This window comes from Sturnira hondurensis, unplaced genomic scaffold (assembly GCF_014824575.4).
Source record: "Sturnira hondurensis isolate 20B ecotype Veracruz unplaced genomic scaffold, ASM1482457v3 Scaffold0008196, whole genome shotgun sequence".
Taxonomy (NCBI): domain Eukaryota; kingdom Metazoa; phylum Chordata; class Mammalia; order Chiroptera; family Phyllostomidae; genus Sturnira; species Sturnira hondurensis.
The window spans coordinates 13,004,934-13,028,893 of NW_028080827.1; the positions used below are offsets into that span (position 1 = coordinate 13,004,934).

General features: G+C 43.8%; 1 protein-coding gene across 2 annotated transcripts in view; it reads left to right on the forward strand.

Moving 5' to 3' along the window:
- The first annotated feature begins 1,252 nt into the window (after window positions 1–1,252).
- FAM81A (family with sequence similarity 81 member A) overlaps window positions 1,253–23,960 on the forward strand; it is a 71,235-nt gene continuing 48,527 nt past the window's right edge. Inside the window, exon 1 of one of the 2 annotated variants that reach the window (XM_037054009.1) lies at window positions 1,253–1,773. The gene's annotated coding sequence lies outside the window, so the exon portion shown is untranslated. The remainder of the gene's footprint in view (window positions 1,774–23,960) is intronic. The other variant, XM_037054010.1, reaches the window with a different exon arrangement.

Genomic DNA, 23,960 nt, shown 5'->3' on the forward strand with positions numbered 1-23,960 from the left:
GAGATGCGGTTAGGTCCCAACTCCACAGCACAGGTCTCAGAGTCGTGAACTCCTTACCACAATGGCAGTTTCGCGTGTGTCTGTCTTTCCGTGATTAATGTGTCTCAGGCTGCAGGCTCTAGAGGAGAGAGCAGTGTCTTTTTCTTCTTCTTCATCGTGTCTCAGCTTAGAGCTGGGCACCGTTTCCAGCATCTGGCAGGCATCCAATATATATTGTTGACTGAATGAATGTTAGGGATGCATGAACGTTTTGTAGGGGAGAATATTATCCCGTTTTATAGGTGTGGAAACAGCCATAGAATACCCAAGCCCACACAGAAATAGCTGCTGGAGAGAGGATTCCAAAACACTCAGCCCGACTCCACAACCTTACCGTGTCACGGTCCTTCCCCCGTGGGGAGGGGACTCAGGCTGGTGGGGGAGACAGACGGGGGAAACCTACACTGGGTAAATACTAGCGGCAGGAAAGAGGTGTGAACCGGAGGCCTTGAGGCGGGCAAAAGGGGGGTCCCCAGCTCTGCTCAAATTAAATCCCGCCCACTGAGAGGAAGCAAAATTGTGAGTGGTTAGGCTTGTGCACCCTGCTTAGATTCCAAATGGAGAGGCAGGTGGAAAGAGTTAGGACGCCCTGGGAGGGGGGATGAAGCAGAAGGGAGAAGGAAGGGATGTGAGAGAGAGGGGTGGTAGCAGTTCTTTCCTGCGTCGTGTCTGTTGCAGGGAGGCACAATTCTTGGTCCCCGGGCGGGTATCAAGGTGTTTCATCAAACGACCCTTGGCAGCCGCGAGGGCTAGTTCACCTGCACTTGTGGGGCGTCGACGCCGAGCTGTTTCCCAGACAGTGGCCTAAGAAAATTCCTCAGTTTGGAAGGGTGAGTGAAAATAAATAACGTTTTGCGGGGGTGGGGTGGGGAAGAGGTTTCGTAAATCAGGGTTACCAGATCTCCATGGAGAATTACAGTGCAACCACCATGGCTATTATTTTAATCGGGCACCATTTCAACACCTCTCCCTTCAAATCACCCAGCCCTACAACAGAATTTTTTTCCAATAAGCGAAATCCCCGCCAGCCAACTCCGAGCCGCTGGGACGAGAGCTCAGTGGGAAACAGCAGCTACGAGGAGAGGCTATTTTGGGTGTGGGAACGCTGCGGGGGGAGGGGCGGCGCCGCCGGGCTGGGCGCGGGCGCGCGGGGAAAGCCTCCAGCTCCGGCTGCCACGGCAACCGCGTCCAGGCAACGCGCCTGGAAGCAGCTCCGGCGGCGCGCGGCGGCTCGCTCCCTCCGGGAGCAGCGAACCTCGGCGGGCCGCGCGCTGGGCCAGGCGGCAGGCGCGCGCTGATTGGACTGCGCTCCCCGCGGCGCGGGCCCGCAGCCGGGCACCCCGTACAGTCCTCGCCAGCTGCCACTGCACCCAGCCGCGCCCGCGAGGACCTGGGGAGCCGCGGCGCGCCCCGCCCCGCCCCGCGCGAGGGTGAGTGCCTCGCCCGACTGGGCATCCTGCGGTCCGAGCTCCCTGAGACTGCCGTTGACCTTGGGGCAGCCCTCAGGGAGATAAGCTTGGGGAAACACAGAGAGAGGTGCGTGGCCCATGTGACATGCTGCTGGCAAGAGGGTTAACTGCATGTTGACGCGCAGGAATGAAGTTGGGCACCGAGCGCAACTGGCATTGCATTTTTGCGGGGGCTGGGGAGAGGTTGCAAGCTAGCAAACCAACAGAAGCCCCGAGGGACTGTTTGGAGGAGCAGGAGTGGTGCGGAGATTGCCAGGGGGTAGTGGTAAGTCAGCCCTTCCACTGCTCAGAGCTGAGTGACCTTGGACAGGTCAACCCCCGACCCTTCGTTGAAAGGAGAGGCTTGAGTTGTTTGCAGTTCCAAAATGCTGTCGTGCCACTGTGCTATGAGATGACAAAGGGCCCCAAAGTACTGGCTCGGCAGGTACAGGATAGACAAGGCTTAACCATATACATTGTATAAGGGCTTCTATTAATTGGCTCTCAAGTGGCAAGAAATGTTATAGTTTTATCAAAGATTATGGAGTGAAAGCAGTGAGTGGTCCAGAAAGTGGCTTCTCAAGATGCCCAGGTTAAAATCTTTCGGGTGCTCTAAAGTCATAAACAAAATCAGGCTTAACACTCCTGAGTTCTTTCCTGTAGTTCATCTAACAGGAAACTTTGTATTTGAACAGGTAAAATCAAAACCCAATAGTGGCAGGCAGCAGCAAATTAAGTGAGTCATTTCTTCAATATGCATGAGGTTTTGTGTGTGCGCGTGTGTGTGGTGCTCGGGAGCTCCTCGCTGCGATCACACCCTCATCTCATTGCCTGTGTATATCAGCTTTAGAAATTATTTCATGGGAGTAACCAGAAATAATGCTGGAATAATTTGAATCCACAGAAATGCAGGTCTGTTGGAAGCACGGGCAAACATTTGCAGCTTGCTCTTAAATAACAGTTGGGTTTGTGAAAGTAAATATATTCTTTACTGAGAACCAGCCCTGGGATTTGCACTGGTCTCAACCTTCAGGGCCTTTGCAGGAAGTGTGTGTGTGTGTAGGGTGCTCCTGAGACCCAGTAGGCTCTAATACCTCTTCTATTTTTGGCATTGGCTGGTGCTAAAAAGACACCCAGGTGCCTTTCTATGTTCTCACCCAGGTGCCTTTCTGTATTCTCAGTTTATACACTTCCCTCCTCCAAGGAGAGGGAAGGGAGGAAATACCTAGTCCCTCTCAGGGTCCCTGGGGCTGCCCCTTCTGGATTTCAGCTCCAAGGCTGTCCTTGAGAGTCATTGCAGTGGGATTTCATCTGTATAAAAATGTGGGTTGGAAAGACAACATTTTCAGCGTTAATGAATAAGCTTCTGCAAGCTTGTTTACGCGAGGGTTTAATAATCTTTAATGGTTTACATGTTAGAAATCTGATAGCATCCAGACAGAAAATTTTTTACTGCCCAGGAATTCAACCACTAAACTTACAAACTGTTAATGAATCACACCTTACGACACCAGGGACCCTCACGAACTATTCAGCCCCCCTCTCTCACTAACCTGTGTCTCCAACCTGACTCTCAGTCTCTTGTTTCTTACATCCTGCAGCCATGCTCCTGTATTTTTATTTTTCTGAGGCAGAGCCTATCTCCAGTCTTTCTCTGAGCACCAGAGCCCTCTCTCATCACACTGGAGTATGGATTGGGCTTCCCCTTGCTCCTCGGTGCCACCTCCAAACTGTGAGGCCACCAGTACAAAGTCTACTCTTAGATAATGCTGTCTCTTTGAGCTCCACATCATTCAGATTAGTGCTTGCCATACCTAGTGACTCCTCAGAGTCACCTGGAGTATTTTGAGAAATGTGGCTTTGTATACTGTCCTAAACATACCAAATTAGAATCATCAAAGTGCCAAGACCTATGAATCCTTATTTTAAAAACAAACCCAAAAAGAAGAAGTAAGAGGAGGGAAGACGAGGAGAGAAAACAGTTCCCGAGATGACGCTGATGTACACCCAAGTTTGGGACTCACTTCACCCGATGCTACAAAATATGAGCAAACAAACGAGCAACCAACTTGGTTCTAGTTTTTTAAATAAATAAATAAATAAATAATTTTAAATATATTATATTGATTATGTTATTAAAGTTGTCCCATTTCCCCTCTTCATTCCCCTCCACCCTGCACACCCTCTCCCTCCCACATTCCCCCCCTTTAGTTCATGTCCATGTGTCTTAAGTTCTTTAGCTTCTACATTTCCTACACTATTCTTACCCTCCCCCTATCTATTTTGTACCTACCATCTATGCTACTTATTCTCACCCCTGCACTTGCCTGTTGCTAACCCTCCATGTGATCTCCATTTTTGTGGTTCAGTTTCTGTTCCAGTTGTTTCCTTAGTTTGTTTTTATTTTAGGTGTGGTTGTTAATAACTGTGAGTTTGCTGTCCTTTCACTGTTCATATTTTTCATCTTCTTTTTCTTATATAAGTCCTTTTAGCATTTCATATAATAAGGGCTTGGTGATGATGAACTCCTTGAACTTGACCTTTCCTGAGAAGCACTTTATCTGCCCTTCCATTCTAAATGAAAGCTTTGCTGGATAGAGCAATCTTGGATGTAGGTCCTTGCCTTTCATGACTTGGAATACTTCTTTCCAGCCCCTTCTTGCCTTCAAGGTCTCTTTTGAGAAATTAACTGACAGTCTGATGGGCACTCCTTTGTAGGTAACTGTCCCCTTATCTCTTGCTGCTTCTAGGATTCTCTCCTTCATTTTAATCTTGGCTAATGTAATTATGATGTGCCTTGGTGTGTTCCTCTTTGGGTCCAATATCTTTGGGACTCTCTGAGCTTCTTGGACTTCCTGGAAGTCTGTTGCCTTTGCCAGATTGGGGAAGTTCTCCTTTACTATTTGTTCAAATAAGTTTTCCATTTGCTGTTCCTCTTCCCCTTCTGGTACCCCTATAATCCGGATGTTGGAACGTTTAAAGATGTCCTGGAGGTTCCTAAGCTTCTCCTCATTTTTTTCTTCATTCTGTTCTGGTTGAATGTTTCTTTTTTTTTTTTTCTGGTCCTCTCCATTGATTTGAGTCCCAGTTTTCTTTCCATCACTATTGGTTTCCTGTGCATTTCCTTTCATTTCATTTAGTGTAGCCTTCATTTGTTCCTCTAATTTGTGACTAAAATCAACCAGTTCTGTGAGCATCCTGATCACCAGTATTTTGAACTGTGCATCTGATAGGTTGGCTATCTCTTGGTCGCTTAGAAGTATTGGCTCTGGGGCTTTGAGGTCTTTTTCTGCTTGAGCCATATTTTGGTCTGTTCGCACCTGCTATGTTGAGGGGTGGAGCCTTAGGTGTTAAGTTGTGGTTTGTGACGCTGTATGTGGGGGCGGGTCCAAGAGGGAAAACATGGCGCTTTGCTTCGCTCTCTATTGCACCTCAGTCCCTTCTGCAGCTTCCCCCAAGCAAACTGGGCCTTTCTGGTGCTGATTCCTGTGTGGGTGGGCTTGTGTGCATTCTAGGACCCTGTGGGTCTCTCCAGCAAACTTTCCTGTGAAGATGGGAGTCTTTCCCTGTGCCTCAACCCCCACAAGTGTTTTCAATCTGTGTTTTGAGGCCTTATTTCCCAGTGCTAGGACCCTGGGTTGTGCGATCTGTCTTGCTCCCCAGTTGTCGGCGCACAAATGTGAGACCGATGCCCGGTCAGCCAGCCACCTTGCACAGAGTGCCCCGCTTCTCAGTCACCGCCTCGCTGGGTCTGCCTGTTGCCACCCCACGCCCGGGGTCTGCCAACCAGTGCCTGGGTGCCCAGGGTCTGCCCAGTGCTGCCTTGTGTGCCCCGGGTGCCTTGAGTGTCCAGGATGCCTTGTGCCCCCGGTGTCACCGCTTCCTGTGCTGAGACCCCTCTCCACTGGTCCGCCTGACTCCGTCCTGCCTACTGGTCTGGATGAATGTGTCAATTTTAATTCCTTGGTTGTCAGACTTCCATACAGTTCAATTTTCTTTCAGTTTTGGTCATTACTTTGTTTCTGAATTGTTGTTGTTCTTATTTTGGTTGTTCAAGGAGGCACAGTGTGTCTACCTATGCCTCCATCTTGGCTGGAAGTCTTTTCTTTTTTAAAAAAAAGATTTTATTTGTTTATTTTTAGAGAGAGGGAAAGGGAGGGAGAAAGAGAGAGAGAAACATCAATGTATGGTTGCCTCTCATATGCCCCCACTGGAGACCTGGCCTGCAACCCAGGCATGTGCCCAGAATGGGAATTTAACTGGTGACTCTTTGGTTCACAGCCTGCGCTCAATCCACTGAGCTACACCAGCCAGGGTGGTTCTCTTTTCTATCTTATCTTTTCCCAGTGACTTTGGGGTTACGTTGAGCCTGTATTAGTTCATTGACCTTGAAGTTCCTCAAGGTCCTCAACATCAGCTCTCATGACTTTGGTTTCCACTTCCCTCACGTCTTGTTTAGTCTTGGGAACTTTTTCCACTTCTCAGATCTGGACTTCGACTTGGATTTCAGCCTGGTTAGCTGATTTTTCTCCACCTTCTGCACTGAGTTTCAGCCACCACTGAAACTCACATCCTTTTCTATCACATTAAAGGACTCTGGTCCTTTAATTGCTAGCCATTCCCTCCCTTTATGGCTCCATTTCTCCACTTGGAGCTTCTGTGTTGCCAGCCATTTCAGTTCTGTCTGGAATCCCAGAATCTGTTGTCTTAACATGTTGGACTTCTCATGTTCCAGTCCTCAATCCCAAATCACCCTCCTCATCTGCTTTTTCTTCTCCCAGCCTGCCAGGCCATCTAGGAGAAAGTCACAAAGGCCTGCAGACTGAGCCCATTCCAAATTTATGCTGGCTCTACTCTAATCTCACCTAAGTCTTGATTTTCTATGAAAACAATTCTTTTTTAAATGCACTCTGGACTGCATTTTTTGGAGGTCATGACAGACATTTCCATTCTTTAAACTTCTAGTTGGTTTCGGTTCGGGAGATTGCCTTTTTTCGTTGATAAGATTAAGGATGTCTGCATCCCGATTTACTGCCTTCTACCTCTGTATAAGTTCCCAGTTTTGCTACCCCAAGCATTTTCTTCACCTGTTTTGTTCTTCTTTATTTTCTTTCTCCAAGGAAGAAAGTGCCTCTTATTCCCCTCCCAAAATTAAGTCACATATACTCCCTACTTTGTGGTCTCTGGAGTACTTCCTTCCCTTCTTGTCTCTTTTGAACACTTGCTCCATTTGTTACTCCCTTTCTCTGGTTTCTTCAGTCCCTCCTCACCCTGCTCCCCCATATACTCAAGTCATCAGTGTCATAATAAGAGAAATTATGCCAGAGTCCCAGCTCTGTCCAGCAGAATTTCTGCGATGTTACAAACACTTTATATTTGTGCCGTCCAATATGGGAGTCACTAGCTACATGACTACCAAGCACATGAAATGTGGCTAGTGTGACTGAGGAACTGAATCTGTGACTTTTGTCAATTTTAAATTCAGATTCAGTCTAAGTGGTTGCATGGGGCTGAGGGCTACTGTGTGGGCAGCACAGTTCTGTCCCTGAGGTGAACTGCCCTCAGCCTCCCTCCTTGGACTGTCCACCTGCTTCTCTGTCCTCACCCTCACCCTTCTGTTGAAGCTGCTTTCTTGTTGGGCTCCAGTGGAGGGGTCCTGGTTGCAGAGTGGAGGCCAGTCCCCACCTTGATTGCTGCCCCCGAGCCTGCTGCCAGCAGTCCCCTTCCTCCCGAGCCTCTCTCTCTCTTTTTGTCTGGTTCTCCAGGTGCAACTCAGACCACCCTGATCTCCTTTATCCTCCCAACTTCTGACTGTGGAAGTAGGTGGGGTTCTGGGGAAGTTTTTGTCTTCCTTTGCTCTGCTGACATGAGTTGTTAATGGGCACTTAATTATGGGGTGTCACACTGGGTGCTGTGGCTAACCTGTGCTATGCACTTCAATTCCCACTCCAACTCAGTGAGACAGAGGGTCTTCTCATTCCTGTAATGTAGTTGAAGAAACTGAGGCGGAGAGACATGAGAGCAACTTAGTGAGTCATCAGGTATTAAGGACCAGAACTGAGAATGGCATTCTGGCAATATGCTTTTCACCAGGTTTTGCTCGGGCCCCCGGATGCTGTCAAATCTACATATCTGGCTCTGCCGTAGAGGGCTTTGCCCTCTCCCAAATTCCATTCAGAATCTGCTACCCCTAAGCCTCACTATCTTGTCTCTGAACAACTCTTCATCCTAGCTTCTTTAATCATTTTTCCTTTTAAACTTTTGATTTTGACATAATTCCAATTTGCAAAAAAGTTGCAAGAATAATTTAAACAATTCCCATATGCCTGTTGCCCAGACTCTACAAATATTAACTATTTACCACACTTGTATTATCCTTTTCTATCACATTCCTTCTTTACACACACATGCATGTTGTGTACACACGCACACATGCGTATGTTCTTGTAATTATGCTCAAACCATTTCAGAGTTAGTTGTAGACATGCTCCTCTTTACCTCCCCCCTTCAAATACTTCAGTGTAAATGTCCTAAAAAAATAAGGACCAGCATCCAAAATCAAGAAATGAACATTGATTCTGTACAAGAATCTAATCTACAGACTTTAAGTGTTATTAACAGTCACAATAATGTCTTTTATAGCAAAATGGGGGTAAATGTATTTTTTAAAAAGTCTCTTTCTGGCCCAGGGTGCAATCCAGGATCTTGTACTGTGTTAGTTGTTCTGCCTCTTCAGTTTCCTGTTATCTAGTGGCTTCCTCAGTTGTTCTTTGGCGTTCATGACCCTGACACTTTGGAAGGGTGCAGGCAGGTTATTCAGTAGAGAACCCATCAACCTGGTTTTTTCTGGTGTTTTCTCACAATAGAACCAGGTTATCCATTATTAGAGAGGCATTCTACAGGGGAGGCACCACATCCTCTGAGTGTGTCTTTAATGATTTTTGTGCTATCATTCTTCTCCCTGTCACCTGGGTTATCTCGATCACTTTTCTTCTCTTCTTCCCACTCCCACAACTAGCTGGTCATTCAGTGAGTGTTGAGCTATTGTGCCCCGTGTACAACCTTGCTCACAAGGTCCTTTCCTTTCCAGTCCTACGGTCTCTCTCCTGTTCCAGACTGTTGTGAAGTCAATGCCTCCGAGCACAGTCCCAGTGACTGTCCCAGCCTTGTCTGTCACTGCTTACCAATAGGAACCTGGGTACTCAGTAATTTTCATTAGTCAGCACCTCCTCTGCTTTGTCTTCCCTCTATACTGTCTCATCTGCCCTGCACTTACCTAACCCAGCACTTTGAACATCCAGCTCAAACACCTGCTCCTCAAATGCTTTTTCTGATGGCCCAGTTCAGACTGCCCCTGCCTTCTGTTCAGAGACAGTGCCAGGTTTGTGCTTCTCATGAGCGGGTACCAACCTCTCCAGGTTGTGGCCTGTTTTACTTCCCTATTGAATTGAAGCTCCTGAGTGCAGGGGAAGTATCTAGTTCAGCACTGTAAGAAGCTCAATGAATATTTGTTGACTGGACTAAATTACTTGATTAAAATCATTAAGCAAAATGCACAGGATAACAATAGAGCTGTCTTCTAGCACCTGGTACCTGGTGGTGGGTGTGAGAGCTATCCATATCTTCCTCCAAAGGAAGGAGGAAGAGAGGATGGCAATTCAAAATAGGGCCTTTTACCCAACATGCTTTTCCATGTGAATGGCTGGTCTTGGCTCACATTTCACAACTTCCTAAATCCTTTCAAACAAGGAACCTTTAGTTTCAGTGAGCCCCAGGCCTGGCACTAGCAGCAGCCAGCCTAGATTCAGTTTGGCTTCTCCTGAGAATCTCCGAGCCCAGCACAAGTAGCAGCCATCTCAGATAGTTTTATAGCTCAGGCAGGGTGGCCCTGGGCAAAACACAGGTGGGGGCTGACCTTGGCCTGCACCACCTGGGGAATCCCAGGGCCAGTGTACCCAGTGGACAGCTACAGACTACATCATAGCACCACCACCCTGCCCCTGCACAGCTGATTCTCCATGGAGGGTGAAGGTTGGTGGTCAGTTGTCACAGCCATTCTTTACAGTTGACTGGCCTGGGTAAATCTCTCCCATTGGTTTGCCAACAGTGACCAAGGCTCAACTACAAGAGGAGGGTGTACTCATCCCAACGAAGGGCACACCTTGAGTCCCCAGCTCGGGTGACAGGGGAGGCTGTGCCACTGCACCTTACAGGACAACTACTTTATTAAGCCACGCTACAAGACACAGAGTCAAAGCAGCTCTACCTAATACATAGAAACAGACATAAGGAGGCTGTCAAAATGAGCAGATAAAGAAACATGACCCAAATGAAAGAACAGATCAAAACTCCAAAAAAAGAGCTAAATGAAATGGAGATAAGCAATTTATTAGATACAGAGTTCAAAACACTGATTATAAGGATACTCAAGGAACTTAGGACCTCAGCAGCATAAAAAATATCTAGTTAGAAATGAAGGATACACTAATGAAAATAAAGAGCAAGTTACAGAGAAACAACAGTAGAGTAGATGAAGCCAAAAATCAAATCAATGATTTGGAACATAAGGAAGCAAGTAGCCAATCAGAACAACAAGAAGAAAAAAGAATCCAAAAAAGTGAGGATAGTATAAGCAGACTCTGGGACAACTTCAAGAGGTCCAACATTTGCATCATGGGGGTGCCAGAAGGGAAAGAGCAAGAGCAAGAAACTGGAAATCTATTTGAAAAAATAGTGAAAGAAAACGTCCCTAATTTGGTGAAGAAAATAGGCATGCAAGTCCAAGAGGCACAGGGAGTCCTGATTATGATGGATGCAAAGAGGCCCACTCCAAGACACATCATAATTAAAATGCCAAAGGTAAAAGATGAAGAGAGAATATTAAAAGCAACAAGAGAAAAGCAGTTAGTTAGCTACAGGGGAGTTCCCATAAGACTGTCAGCTCATGTCCCAAAAGAAACTTCGCAGGCTAGACGGGATTGGCAAGAAATATTCAAAGTCATGAAAAGCCATAATTGAATCTATTATGAAGGACCTACAGCCATAATTGCTCTAACCCGCAAAGCTATTATTTAGAATCAAAGGACAGGTAAAGAGCTTCCTAGACAAGAAGAAACGAAAGGAGTTCATCATCACCAAACCAGTATTATATGAAATGTTAAAGGGACTTATTTAAGAAAAAGAAGGTCAAAACTATGAACAATAAAATGACAACAAATACATACCTATCAACAATTGAATCTAAAAAGCAAACTAAGCAAACAAGAACAAAGATAGAATCATGGATATGGAGAGCGTTTTGCTGGTTGCCAGATGGGAGAGGGTAGGGGACAATGGTTGAACAGGTGAGGGGATGAAGAAGTACAAATAGGTAATTACAGAATAGCCATGGGGATGTAGAGTACAGCACAGGAAATGAAATAATGAAAGAACTTGTATGCATGACCCGTGGACATGAACAGTGGTGTGGGGATTGCCTGAGGGAGTGGGGGGTGCTGGCTGGAGGGCAGCCAAGGGAGAAAAATCAGGACAACTATAATAACATAATCAATAAAATATGATAAAAATAGGGCCTTTTAGCAAAATGATGGGTGCTGCAGAAAGGTGTTTTCATGTTGTAAGCATATATTGTATTTTAAAAAAGAGTAGAGAAATCTAACATAGCATATTAAAATTGGCCCGTCTATTTCTTCACATCCCAAATGAGCAGCCGAATGTGTGCGAAGCAGTTTCTCAGGCTCACGTCCTCCCTCTGTGCCCTCCAGCGTCCTGTCTTTCTCCTCGCACGGTCTGGCCCACTCCCTGCCTGCCAGCAGCCACCTGTCCTTCCTCCGCCCTCTCGCATGCCTTCCCCTCTTCTTCCCCTCACTCTATCCGCCCTTTCCTTTCTCTTCTTAGCTCTTCTATTTCCTTCCTCTTCTTAGCTCTTCTATTTCCTTCCTCTCCTTATACAGATTATTTTATTTTTTTGACTTATTAGATGTGGCTATGTGTCATGGGTTTTCACATAAAAGCAGGTGAAAGATGATTAAACAGTCACTTTTTACTACTTGGTGGTCTTTTGTCAATCCCTGCCCCGCCGCCCCGCTCCCAGGGCTCAAGGTTCTTGGTATTTTAAAAATGTAGTTATCAGTGACAATAAAATGGTGTACTTGATTACCTTCCTGGTACACCAGGAAAGTCACAGAGAATGTGCTGGCTGACAGATCTCCAAAGGCCTGAATGTTTCAGTCTCTGCTCAGGCAAAACTGGCATTTGAGATCAGAAACCAGATGTGAGGGTGGGGAGTTGTCAAGGTTATTATAAGGATAGTATTTCTCCTCAAGATGTGCCTGTACTTGCTGGCCGGTGGTCGGCTTTTTCCCCTCTTCGGAATGCTTTGCGCAGATAACATCTTCTCTGGACAGAGTAGCTACAGGCGTGAAGGCAAGAGATTCTGCTGCGTAGCTGAGTGGGGCTTAGATGAAAAGCGTGTTTATGTGGGAGAGAGTGTGTGGGGGCTGCTTTCCCATGATGGAATTCTTAAAATTGTTTAACCGGGAAGATGTTATTCAGAAACCCCTGTTGTGTTCAGCTTGTTTTTGTTTATTTCATATTTATTTTCCCCCCATTTTTAATTATCTCCAGAAGGGCTCAGCAGGCCTCCCTTGCTCCCTCTAAAATAGTTATAAAATTAATGCACTGAACTCAAGCCGTTACTCCAAATAAAGAGTCTCTCATAGCCCCTGTTCAGCTGAGAAGTCCAGCCCCGCCCACTAAGTATGAGGAAAAGGGCAGAGACTGGAGGCTGGGTCTTTCTTCCAAGCCCAAATCCTTAGCTTTTCAGTTGGAAATTCGTGGAGCAGAACCCAAGAGTCACAATCAGCAGCCTATCGGCATGAGTATAGAAAATCGTGCCTCCCTTCCTCTGTGTGATCCTTGGTGCATCTGCAGGTATCAGTAGTTTAGTAGCTTGAGCGTTTACACCAGCTTGTAATACTATTTTTTTCTGTTCTAGCTGTTGCACTCGACAGAGTCCCTTTTTAACATTTAGCAATGTGTCTTCTCTAATGCTGGAAAGAGAAGTTGCCAAATATAGCTGTTGATCATAATAATACACCCTAACAGTAATATTAAGACACTTCTCTCTCTGTGCGGGTGCGTGTGCGTGTGTGTGTGTGTGTGTGTGTGTGTGAGTGAGTGCCCAAGCAGGGCGACCTGAAGCAGTCTGCCAAGCTTGCAGCTGGAAGGAGCCCTGAGTCAGCCATCGATATGCCTTTTGAGCAGAGCAACTCCATAATTAAAATAATGGGCCCTACCAAATTAGAAAAACAAGCAAATGAACAAATATTTAGGAGTGTCTGTGAAGAGATGCTGTGCTGGTTTACACAGGGATTACAGATTTCATAGGGTATACGGTTCCTGCTGCCCCCAAATAATCCATGAAAAGTTCAAATAACAATAGAAGATTTAAATAGCATTTCAAATATGTTATTAATAGACAGGAACAAAGACCAATCTGTTTCTGCAGGGGTTCTCTTTAAAGTGTTAACGTCATTCTAGAGTAGATCAGAACAACATGAATGGCTGCTGGGTTCCAGGGGTCCAGATGATTCCAGCCCATCTGTGACTCTGTCTGACAGAGGCTGAGCGTATGTTGCCGCTTTGCCAGCTCCCACCAGTCATGCAGTAATTCCTGTGCTGGCTGGAAGGCCACCATCAATCTTTGGAGCATTTTGAAGTTTGTTTGTTTCTTTTTTTTTTATGGGTGAGTAATACAGCCACCCTTACCTTTCTTCATTCAACAGAATTTCCCTGGTGAGTGTGACAGAGTGGAGGAGGAAGAAAACCAGTCATACAAAGAGGAATCAAGATCATTTTCACAGAAGGCATTAGAAATATGTGCCGTGGGACCCTGTAAAGGGATCCATACTGTCCCTGGAACGTCCGGCTGAGGGTGTGCTGTGCTGGCGGCCCGAGCCACCGAGCCTGCACACGATGCCTGATTCCCTGATAGTTGGGCAATCCAGGGCTTCACTAAGGGTACTGGGCTCAAGCCTCATTATGTGCGTAAGGGGATGGGTAAGAATTAGCAGCAAACTGGGAGTCAGTTGTTCAATGGATACAGAGTTTCAGTTTGGGAAGATGAAAAGGTTCTAGAGCTTTGTTGTACAACAATGTACATATGGTTAACACTACTGTACTGTGTGCTTAAAATGTGTAAGATGGTAACTGTTATGGTATGCTTTTTCCCAGCTTTATTTTTATTTATTTTTTAAATCTCATTTTTTTCTAATTTTAGAAATTGATTTTAGAGAGAGAGAGAGAGAGAGAGGAAAGGAGAGAGGAAAATTACATTGATTTGTTTTTTCACTTACTTATGCATTTTGGTTGATTCTTGTATGTTCCCTGACCAGGGATGAAACCTGGCCAGGCTCCCAGCTTTACTGAGGCATAAACTTTATGAGTTTATTGAGATATATTTGACATATAACATTATATAAGTTTAAGGTGTACAGCATGTTGATTTAGTATAGGTATGTGAAGTTATTATAACCATAAAGTTAGTTAATATAACATGGTATGTGTTTTTAACCATAGTAAAAAAAAACTTTCTGCAAACTTATTTTAACTGAATCATATCATCTTTTAAATCCAACATCAGGCTCGTCTCTTGTTTTTGATAGCTGTAAATGGGGAATTTCTGTATTTTTTTCTTATTGGCTCTTCTTTCATTCAAGAAGTTTTTATTTAAATTTTTGTTATTGTGAGAATAGCACGCTTTATTATAGCATTTTGAAAATTAGGAGGAGTAGAATAAAAATGTATCCATTGCCACTGTTTATTTTTACTCATTTCTTTCCACTGTTTAAAAAAGTATTTAGCCCTGGCTGGTGTAGCTCAGTAGATTGAGCGTAGGCCTATGAACCAGACAATCCTGGTTCAATTCCCAGTCAGGGCACATGCCTGGGTTGCAGGCCGGTTCCCGGCAGGGGAAACACCAGAGGCAACCATACATTGATATTTCTCTCCCTCTTCCCTTCCCCTCTAAAGATAAATAAACTCTCTATTTGAAAAAAAAAGTATGTAGTAGTACTTGTAGCACTAGACCCCTTGCCCCACTCTCCCCAGAATGGGAGGGAGTTCTGGATTGCTAGAGTAATGTACGCTAGAACCAGTTGTCAAGGTGTGTCAGGTAAGCTTCAGTTGCCATTGACCTGAAGTATTCAAGGAAGGGCATTTTGGTGTGAGGATGCCCAGTGGCTTAGAGGCTGTGCACGGCCTCATAATCTTCCCTCATTCGATGACTCATCCAAATTTCCCCCAGATTCACCTTGCAACTATAGTGCTATCTACATCCCCAAACATGCTAGCACAGTGTTAGCCCAGTATATTTCTTATTCATTTATTCTCCAAAATTCTGGCCAGGTATAGGGAGAGGAGAGCTGCCTATTAATTTTATGTTTGATCTTAGAGAGCGGGGAAAGAAGGGAGAAACAGAGGGAAAGGAACACTGGTGTAAGAGAAACAGCCATTGGCTGCCTTCTGTGTGCACCCCGACTGGGGACTGAACCTGCCACCCAGGCCTGTGCCCTTACTGGAGTCAAACCGGCACCCTTTCAGTGTGCAGGACCATGCCCAACCAACGGAGCCACCCTCGCCAGGGTGGGAACTGTCTATTAAGGAGACAGGGTGTGCTTATGTGTGCTTTTTCACTTTCACTGCACATACTTTGGCAGCACTCCCCCAATCTGGGCCCTGTGATTAATTTGTAGAAAACTCCTGCTACTATCATCAGTGGTCCTGCTTTGACCTTCTTATCAATCTGGACACTTTGATTTTGGAATTAGTCCCTGGCTGCAGTTGCTCAGCCCTCTTCCTCCTCCTGGTACTGAAAACCAATGATGTTACCCAGACACCAGCGTGTTCACACCACGGAGCAGCTCCTCCAGTTTGGCACAGGGGTGGGGGAGCAGCATGAAAGAGAAAGAGGGGCCCAGGGGTGGGGCAGATAGGAGAGGGAAGGAAAACCTGTGCATACAGAGGTTTGGTGGTTGTCTTGTCCTGACCTGGACCTCTCCACCTATCTCTGCTGCTCCGGGTTCTGGTAATCTCTTTACCTTGTGGGGGAAGAGGAGGAGAAGGAAGAGGATAGGGCATGACAAGGATGGAACTTAAAGTATTGTCGGGTTCTTTTAAATTCCTGAGTTAAATGTTTGCACCACCTAAGTTGTGATTTCATGGAGCAAAGTTCTGGTTTCCAGACTCTGATTATGGTTCTATATGGTACTATAAATCTCTTTTTAAATCTTGTTCTTTTAAAAAACTTTAACATTATAGTTAGTGTGTAAATATTTTCTGTGTTACTTCATAGCCTTTGTGACCATTATTTGAAATAGCTATTGATAATCTTTTGAGTGGATGTGCTATGTTTTATTAACTACTTTTTTATTGTTGGACATTTAACCAATAGACATTATAGAAATATTAATATATAGATAAGATCACATAGTAAGTCTGGATAAAATGCTTTCAGGGTAAAGATTTGGTAAAGATTAGTTACAACTGTGCTGTAATTCTGATGTCATGGTCCCCAGAATGTCTTGGGCAAGATCAAGTTCTGTGCATGCCCTTGAGAGACTAGCAATGTGACCGACTCTGCTTGAGCTCATGGTCTTCACATATTTGTTTTTTTTTTAATCCTCACCCAAGGATATGCTTATGGACCTTAGAGAGGAAGGGGGAAGCAGAGACAGAGAGAGACATCAATCAGTTGCTTCCCATACTCACCCAGACTGGGGATTAAACTTGCAACCTTTTGGTGTGTGTATGAGATAATGTGGCAACCAACTGAGCCACCTGCCCAGGGAGATATGCATATATATGTGTATATATATGTGTGTATATATGTATGTGTATAGATACACATACATATGTATGTGTATAGATATATATTTAGATATATACATTTTTTAAAGTGGGGTAGGAAGAAGCAATTCATTTCTCTTTCTTTGTAAGTGATATAATGAAAAATTAGCTGAAGAAGTAAAATACACATTTAATTGAAGTCCCCATACCCCTCTGTATGACCCTTCATCTCTCACTCAGAGGTAAATTGCACTCTGATTTGGTGTATGTCATTTTCATACTCATCTTTAAATGTTACAGATTTGGCATATTATTGGCATACTCTAAACCTTTATAAAATGCCACCAAAGAGTACATATCCTTCAGCTTGCTTTTTACTTAATGTATTTGTGAGATTCATTCATATTGGGACTTGCAATTCTTATTTACGTATTTCCAAAACCGTTTGTTCCTTCATTGCATGAATATGTCATGGTTTATTCATCCATTTGCTTCATGATGGGCACTCAGCCCTCCCTAGCCCACTCTCTTGCTCTTAGAAACAGTGCTGCATTGAGTGTTCTTGTGTCTCCTTGTGAACAAGTTGAGAAGGTTCGAGGAGATTCCTTAGCACTGGGATTATCGGGTCATGGGATTTGTGCACTGTTAGCTTTTCTAGATGGTGAAGGTTGCCATCCAGCGTGGTGGTGCCGGTTCACATTCCCATCTGGTTCACATTCCCATCTGGTGTTCCCTCGTTGCACATATGTTCCCGTCCGCACGTGGTCTTGCCGCTCTTCCTTTTTGCCAACCTGATGGAATGAACTGGTATCTCTTGTGACAAATTAGATTTGTTTTATCATTTGTTTTATCATTTGCTTCCCTTGGCCAGAACAGAGCCACTCTTATTAGAAAAAAAATTGTTAAAGTTCTTATTCTGTCTTCAATATTCTTTTGAGAAGTTTTTCTAAGCAAGACAATCATTTAGAAATCTATTAAATGACTTAAAAGTTAGATTACAAAATAAATAACTAAACATTAAAATAAATTTAAAATATTTCTAGTAAGCAGAACTATACCCTCTGTGATTTGGCATTAAGATCCCAGCTGACTCCAACTGCCAACTGAGCACAGATGGCTGCCACTTGGCTGGCCTCTGCTGTATTCTGTTGGTTAAGAGTAAGTCACAGAGCCCTGGCCGGTGTGGCTCCATTGGTTGGAGTGTTGGCTCATAACTGAAAGGTTGCAGGTTTGATTCCTGGTCAGAGTACATACCTAGGTTGCAGGTTTGGTCCCCTGTTCAGGCATGTATGATCCCTGGTGTGGGCACGTAGGAGAGGCAAACAATCAATGCTTCTCTCTTGCATTGATATTTCCCCTTCTCTCTTACTCTCTCTAAAAAACAATGAAAAAAAATGTCGAGTGAGGATAAAGAATATCCCAGGGGGTGGGGGGGACAAGAGTAACTCTAGGTCACACCTAGCTTGAAGAGGAGAAAATTAACAAGGTGTAGACTCCAGAAGGTGGAGGTATAGAAGAGTGTCCACCATGACAGATACCACATTTCCGTGTTGTGGGTTTAGATGCTCATCACTATTAGGACGACAAAGATGAGCAGATTTTGGGAGACCGACTTACCCAAGCCAGGTTCCCATCAAAAGTGTAATTCCAATTGTTAATTCACAATGAGAAAAGTAGCTGGCAGATAGACTGGGACTTGAGTTTGCTGATTCCTGCATATTCCCTTTTTATGCACACCCACGTGGAAAAGCTAAACGGTGTGCTTGGTGAGTTTGGGCTCAGGGCAAGAGTCTTGAGCAGGATTATCTTAGAGTAATATCATTGGACCATGAGAGCTTAATCATCCCTCTCCATTATAGAACTCTTCTCATGGTCCTGGATTCTTGGTTCTTGGAAACACTGATAAATTTTACCTCTTCAAACTCTGCTTTTACTAGAGATGCTGTGCATACCATCTCCCTTTCTGATTGCACATTTATTCTCAAGTCAGAATATTACTCAATTGATTACATTCAACATTATAAAATGACTTCATTTCAGTCATGTATCCTTAAGATTCATTCATCCAGGAAGCATGTATTGATCAGCTACCATTTGCCAGGTGTTTGGGATACAGCCGTGGACAGCACAGCTCCCATGGAGCTCACAGCATGGAGCCAGAGACTGACACTGAACCAGGAATCACAAGTGCGCTGTTTGCCTTGTTTCGGTTGTGAGTCCCAGCAGTATCTTGGATTGTTCTTATGGATCTGCTGACATCATCCCTTTAAATGCTTCAGATTTCATTTTTACAGTCTTGCCATCTGCCCCACTGACTTTTTATACTATAGGTGTTCATTTCATAGAACAAAGGAAAGGAAAATAAGAGACCGAAAAGTTGAACTAAGCCATGATTATAAATAGCATTTCAGTGATTTCAGTGGAAATGTCTGTCAGTCAGGGGCTGCCGAGCAATTATGGTGTATTCATTCAGTGGAATATTATGCAGGCATCAAAGTCATGATGTAATATCAACATAGAAAGATGTTCACAATATAGTGTCAATTAAGAAATTCAAGGTATACATAGTATAGAGTGTGCTTTAATTTTTTTCAAAAAAGAAAATTATAAGGGGTGGGGTGATAGGTGAAAGAGGTGAAGAGGAATGTAGCCAATAATACTGCAAGTTTGCATGATGACAGATGATCACTAAAATTAGTGGGGTCATCACATTGTAAGGTATAAAAATGCCACATACCTGAAACTAATGTAACTAATACAATATTGTATACCAATATACTTACATTTAAAAAAAGAGAAAATTATATGTGTTTGAAAAGAGATCTTAAAAATGTAAATTGATAGAAACATCAGCAATTTCTGGATGGTGGTTTTACCTTATTCTACCCCTTTATGTAGAGGCTAAAATTTAATATATTACTCTGTTAATCACACAAAGCATTTTTCAGTTTAATAAAAGGAGTTTCTTAAAATGTTTCAAATTTCTTCACATAGAATATGTGTGTTACAAAGCTTTGGGTTTTTTGTTTTTATGTATATGCTCTGCCTTAAAAAAATACGAGTGACAGTAGCGTCGTCTCTGTCCATCTGTCCCCTCAGCGCTCACTGACGCCAGGAGGAGCCCAGATGGGAGGCTACACTGGTACCTAATAATGTCCCCACTAGCCCCACGCAGGAAACAATATCATAGCTCTTTAAACAAAGGAATAGTATTTGCTGGACCTTCTATGTAAAGTTTTATTTTTAAAAATCGATATATTGCCTATTATTAGGTGTGATTAACCAGGGAAGGGGAGGGAACCAGCTCTTACGGAAGTGTGCCCATTGCCCCAGGGCCAGACCCTGTCTGGCTCCCCCACAGCCTCCCTGTGGGCAACGCCTGGTGCTGTTCCCTCCCGGCCACATGATGTTGGGCCAGGTGAACATTCCTAACTGCCAGTTTGCTCTGGCTAAAGGGGGATAATAAGAGTTGTCCCTTCACAAATGGTTGTGAAGATGAATTCAATTAATGCATGTAAATCGTCCCCATGAGTGCCTAACCCAGGGTAAACACTCCATGAGCGTGAGCAGCTATTGTTTATATGGTCTGCAACTTGACTCATGGAGGCCAGCCTGCTAGGATCACAAAGTTGATGGGGAAGCCAAGATTCATACAAGTACCTTTCTGACCCCGCCACCCATGTTTTCAAAATAGAATAGTATATTGGACTGTAGTTGCAAAAAGAGATAAAGAGAAAGAGGGAAAGGGGGGACAGTACAGGGTGGGGAAATGGATAGTGAAAATGGACATTTAAGAAAAGGAAACCGGCAAAGGAAAATGAGTGGAGAGTCATTAGTGGTCGTAAAAGAAAAAGGAAATCAGAGAGAAGGTCGAGAGAGGTGAGGGAGAAGAGCCAGAAAAGAGCTGGGGAGAAAGAAATGAAGAAACGCAGGGGACCCCTCAGTCCCTCCTCCTCCCCAGACCCTGTTCCATCCTCCACTAGTTAAATCCCTTATGGAGCATCTGCACGCCCACCTCTCCCCTCTTCTGACTTCTGCCTGCCCCAGACACCCTGGCAGCTGGGGTCTCACAGCTCCCTGATGGCTCCTTGCTGCCCCAGGTCAGAGCCCAGAGGCCACGGCGTGGCGTTAGAGATCAAGATAGAGAAAGACTCCCACCTGTCGTTCTGCACAAACTCTCAACTGTTCTCCACCCTCTCTCCTTTCACTCTATTTTTAAGTATAAGGAGATAGGCTTTTTCCCCCACCACCAAATTACAACCACTTTATTCATAAATGCTTTGCCTACTTTTCTATTCTGACACTCGTCAGAACACATCAGCACTGTATTTTAGTAGTGAACTGAAAAACTAACTTAACTTGTACATGGTTGGATTTAATTTTTCAGTAAACTCAGTGGATTGAGTGCGGGCCTGCGAACCAGATGATCGCGGTTCGATTCCCAGTCAGGGCACATGCTTGGGTTGCAGGCCAGTTCCCTGCAGGGGCCAGTTCCCTGCAGGGGATGCACAAGAAGCAACCATACATTGATGTTTCTTTCCTCTCTCCTTCCCTTCCCCTCTAAAAAGATAAATAAATAAAATATTTAAAAAAAAATAAAAAATTTTTTCAGTAAAAATTGTCATTTTAATTTATTAAGTTCATTTATCATTTACTTTAAAATGATACCATAGGTATTTCTGCCCAGTGTCATTTACTTGTAAAATATAAGAATTGATTGACATTAATGTCTCCCTTTGTCATTAAAATATATTCATATATACCTCAGAATCCTCATAATCACAAACAATATAGATAATAGCATATTCCTGAAATTTCACTGACATTGCATATTTAGGGCAATTATGATTTTTCCCTGCTTTACCTACCTGTCTCTTCCCCTAATTTCCCCCAATTTTTAAACTCATGAACTGGAGATTGATATTATAACCGTGAAACATGGCACAATCAAAATAATATGCATCCAGGGCCTGCCTAATAATGCTGTAGATACACTGCTAGAGCCCAGATTTATAAACGTACAGGAGCCGACGACCTCAGGCGGGTGATCCAGAATAGACAACGGGAAGATCTGGAAATGACCTTTGAGGTCATTTAATCCAGCAATTTAGTTGTTTCTAATCCTTATTTGTCTGCCATACAGATCCCATTGTTCTGGCCAAGCGACCAGATTGGTATCCCATTGATACTAACCAACCAGATAAACATCCATGAGAAAGGGCACCGATTCTGAACAGACCTGAGTGTGTGTTGTGAACTCATGCCACGTGGCATTTCTCATCATAGAAAGTGCATAATGCTTGGTAATAGGAAAGTGTGTTATTGAAAAGCAGTCTCAGATAGTGAGTGGTGGGTAGACTCCTTTGTCAGGAAGCTGGTGTGGCCGGGCTTCTGTAGCTCAGGCAGGATAGTTGCAGGTGAATGAAGGGGGATTCCAAAAGTCTCCCTTCGTGCACAGATAGTATATTCAGTGTTAATGCTTGGGGTGCAGTACCAGTGAGGAACCATGCTTTTAAACGAAGCTGTATTGCCTGATGCCTTTATTGCTGCAGTTTCTGATCCAGGAATTCTAATCATGCTCTTACAAACATGTGTGGGGTCCTGTAGGTCAGCTCTATGTCAATTAAGATTTGAAAGGTCCCCTTAATAAGTATTTGGTTTAGTAGGAAAGACAGACTGCTGAACAGTTAGAAATGATGACACAGTATAAGTAGTATATAACAGACAGAATAAAGAGCTGAAGAAATACAAACGAGGGAGACATTTTATTGGATTGAGAGGCAGGTGGGGCCTTACAGGATGAATAGGAGTTTTCTAGGCAGGTGGAGACGGGAAGGGCATTTCTGTTCGAGTTCACAGGCACAGATCTGATGGCAGCAACGTGCATGGTGTGTTCAAGGACTGTGGTGGGTAGAGTGACAGGGGGAGGGTTAGAGTTGACTGGAGAAGGCAAATTGGTAAGAGTGGCCAAGGATGAGGCTGGGGCAGTGGGTTAGGTCAGAGTGTACTGAGAGTAAAGGAAGTGGAGGTAGTGTTGGAGTGTGGAGGAGAAAAAGTGTGAAACAATCTCTCTGCTCTGTGCTTTGGAAACTCTTATTCTTATCAGTGCTTCCCCAATCTAGCTGCTAACCAAGAAATATGAAGCCTCTCTTTTTCTTCCCCATGTGTTTTTTAATGTCAATTTTTAATTGAGGTATAATTGACATATGATATTATTCATTTCAGGTGTACAACATAATGATTTCATAGTTGTATACATTGCCAAATCACCACAGTAAATCTAGTTGACAACAGGCATTATTATAAAAGTATTTTTGTGTCAGGATGAGGACTTTTAAGATTTACTTTCTTAGCAACTTTCAGAAAAGAACGCAGTGTTGTTCGCTGCGGTCTCCACGCTGTACGTCACACCCCCCTGGCTTGCTTACTGGATGACTGGAAGTTTGCACCTTGTGACCACTTTCACCAATTTTGTACCCACCAAACCCTGCTTCTGGCAACCACCAACCTGTTCTCTGTATCTCTGAGCTTGGTTTTCTGTTCTCTTGTTTGTTCGTTTTAAGTTTTGTGTTTAGATCCAAACTATAAGTGAGATCACCTGGTAATTGTCTCTGCCTGACTTATGTCTCTTAGCAGATTACCACTGATGTCCATTAGTATTGTCGCAAGTGGCAAGATGTCATTCTTCACTATGGCTGAGTGAGATTTCATGGTATGCGTATAGCACATTTGCTTGATCCATTCATCTATCAGTAGACACTTAGGTTGCTTCCATATTTTGGCTGTTGTGAATAACACCGCATGTAACATGGTGTACATGTGTCTTTTCCAATCAGTGTTTCCTTCCATGTTTGTTGTTGTTGTTCCTGTGATTCCAAAGCCACTGCCCCCACCCCATTGCGTCTTGATTGGCATAGCTGTCTACCTTTCTCTGTATGCTGGGAAGCCCTTGAGGGAGAGGATTTTGTCTTACCTGTTTAGATTACTTGGCTACAGAATCAATGCCAAATAAATGTTTCTTAGGTTGGTTTGTTCTATAGGCCAACATTTCATCTAAGGTGTTTTAAAGCTTTAAATTTATAAAGATTATATGATCCTGAATATTAACATCTTCCACACTGTCCTAGTTTTAGGTAGTCTAAATGGCAGAAATCATTATCTTCACTGAAGAACTTTTTTGGCATCATAGCTTGTTTAGCGTGAGTCACTTTTCTTAAATGTAATTTGCTTAAATTTAAAGTTCTGTGTCTAGGAAAGTGAAATGTTCACAGTGCAAAACTAAAAATAACACACTGGAGAGATGATGCCAAAACAATTGTTTCAATCAGAAATGCTTTCTGAATCCAGAGTCTAACTGAGAACTAATTACTGAATTAGATCAGAGTTACTAGGCATTCATTGTTTTAAGGCAATAAGCAACAGCATTGAGAAACCTCAGTAATGAAGTATTTTTAAACCCCTCCAGTTGTGTTCAGATTTCTAATGCGTTGTGATGATCAAGTAAATGTTCCTTACATGTAAGATGCAATATGAATGATTATATCTTATAATAAAGTTTAATGAAGAATATTATTCTCATTCTCTTATTGAACAGAGATTCCCTCAAATTAGAGCCTACTGACTATA